Here is a 2,200-nt window from a genome sequence, read left to right as displayed (position 1 = left end):
TGCAGAGTGTCTGTCCATGGTGCACTGGGTGATATGCTGTGTATAGTCCAGTGTCTCCTGCCAACAGTTTTGGGGAGTTTGTTTACTGCCTCCCAGTCTTGTCAGAGCTTCTCCGTTAGTCTTTCATGTAAATGCCAGCTTTTGAGAGCACAGTCATCTCATGGGAATGAGAGGATGATACAGTGGTTTTTAAGTAAAGTTTTGAAGTTTTTAAAACTACCTAGGATAGTTTGTTTCTGGAAAAAGTATCAAGTAGAGGTGGTGCTGCTGACGTTTTACATTTTGGGAAGTAGGTTGAAGGATGACTTTTTTGACCAGGAGTTGCTGTGCTATAAGTTTTCTTAAAATGAACATCCTCTGAGGTCCTTTGTAACTTTGCATTTCATACATAATAGTAGACTTAAAAAAAAATTGTAGTTGTAGATGGACAGAATCCCTTTATTTTTTTTGTGTGTGGTGCTGAGGATCAAACCCAGTGCCTCACGCATGCTAGGCAAGTGCTCTGCCATTGAGCTACAGCCCCAGCCTAATAGTAGACTTTTTTAACAGCTTTACTGAGATAATTTATATCTAGTAAACCTACATCATTTTAAAGTATAAGATTTGGTAAGTTTTGACATAGCTGTACACATCTTGACATCACCAAATGTTTCCTATATTCTTATTATCTTGTCTATAGCTTATAATCCCTAAAGTAGAAACTTTGAATCCTCTAGTTAGGATTTTCATTCTTCTTTGGGAAACTACTTGGCCTGTCAGTTGTTACTTGGTTCTTGTTTGACTGCCTAGTATTTTTTTTTTTTTTTTAAACTGGGAATTGAATCCAGGGATGCTTTACCACTGAGCTACATCCCCAGCTCTTTTTATTTTTTCATTAGAAACAGGGTCTTGCTAAGTTACTGAGGGCCTTGCTAAGTTGCTGCCTTCAAACTTGTGATCTTCCTGCTTTAGTCTTCCTAGTTGCTTGTGCCACAGTGTATGTCTATAAAAGAATGCACAAGCTGGAATTGCTCTCTTTCACACTTCAGGTATATCTTCCTGGAATATGCGTCTCCTGCCCATGCTGTGGATGCTGTAAAAAATGCTGATGGTTATAAGCTCGATAAGCAGCACACATTCCGGGTTAACCTCTTCACCGATTTTGACAAGTAAGTTTAGACTTGACTGGGGAACATGGACATTGATATGTGCAAGTGTGTGAGTGGTCACCCTTCCTTAGTGGGTGCTACTGCCTTTCAGACCATAGATGTCTTGTTGGTCAAACAAAATGACAGTCATGAGTCTCAGCCCCATGCTCTTGTCCAGCAGCTCCCCTAACCAGTCCTAACGCTAGCAGACACTTAATTCCTTCCCTACCTCTGGGGTGGGCTGGGAGGGGTGCAGCACTGCCTCGGCTTGCACTGTGTTCTCTAACCCTACCCAGTCGTCAGTGTGTGCTGCTCAGCAGTGTCTGTTCTCCAGGTATATGACGATCAGTGATGAATGGGATATTCCAGAGAAACAGCCTTTCAAAGACCTGGTAAGTTGTATAAAACCCATATCTAAATAGTTAAAAGGAATGCTGGATATTTTGATTTGAAGTTAGTTATTCCTTGGCAGTTTAAAGATGTTCACAGAGTTTGTTCTCTCTCTAGGAGTTAGAGTTATGAATGATATTTTTTCTTTGATTAAAAGTAATGCACCAGGGGTTGGGGTTATGGCCCAATTCTCAGCACTGCATATAAACAAATAAATAAATACAGGTCCATCAATAACTAATAAAACATTAAAAAAAAAGTAACGCACTATTATTAAATCCCTCCTTTTTTTTTTAAAGGGAAACTTACGTTACTGGCTGGAAGAGGCAGAATGTAGAGATCAATACAGTGTGATTTTTGAGAGTGGAGACCGGACTTCAATATTCTGGAATGATGTGAAGGACCCTGTCTCAATTGAAGAAAGAGCGGTGTGTATTTGCAGCCCATGGGTCCACAGTTATTTCTTTTGCAATTCCTTAACAAAGTAGAACTTTGTTTCCATTAGAAAGTAACAAAAGAACTAGGTGCAATGGAGTACATCTGTAATCTCAGGAGGCTCAAGAGGCTGAAGCGGGAGGATCACAAATTCAAAGCCACCCTCAGCAACCTAGGGAGACACTTTCTTTAAAAAAAAAAAAAAAATGGGGGCTGGGGATGTGGCTCAAGCGGTAGCGCGCTCGCCT

The 2,200-nt window shown here is 40.5% G+C and overlaps 1 long non-coding RNA gene across 1 annotated transcript; it reads left to right on the top strand.

Moving 5' to 3' along the window:
- The first annotated feature begins 990 nt into the window (after positions 1-990).
- LOC107161092 lies at positions 991-2,105 on the top strand. Its single transcript, XR_001505932.2, has 3 exons — positions 991-1,148; positions 1,462-1,519; positions 1,817-2,105. It is a non-coding gene; the product is annotated as an uncharacterized LOC107161092 (long non-coding RNA).
- Positions 2,106-2,200: the final 95 nt, after the last annotated feature.

Source organism: Marmota marmota, unplaced genomic scaffold, assembly GCF_001458135.2.
Source record: "Marmota marmota marmota unplaced genomic scaffold, marMar, whole genome shotgun sequence".
Lineage (NCBI taxonomy): Eukaryota > Metazoa > Chordata > Mammalia > Rodentia > Sciuridae > Marmota > Marmota marmota.
The sequence above is the reverse complement of the archived record's forward strand: the minus strand, read 5'-3'. Positions and strand labels throughout refer to the sequence as shown.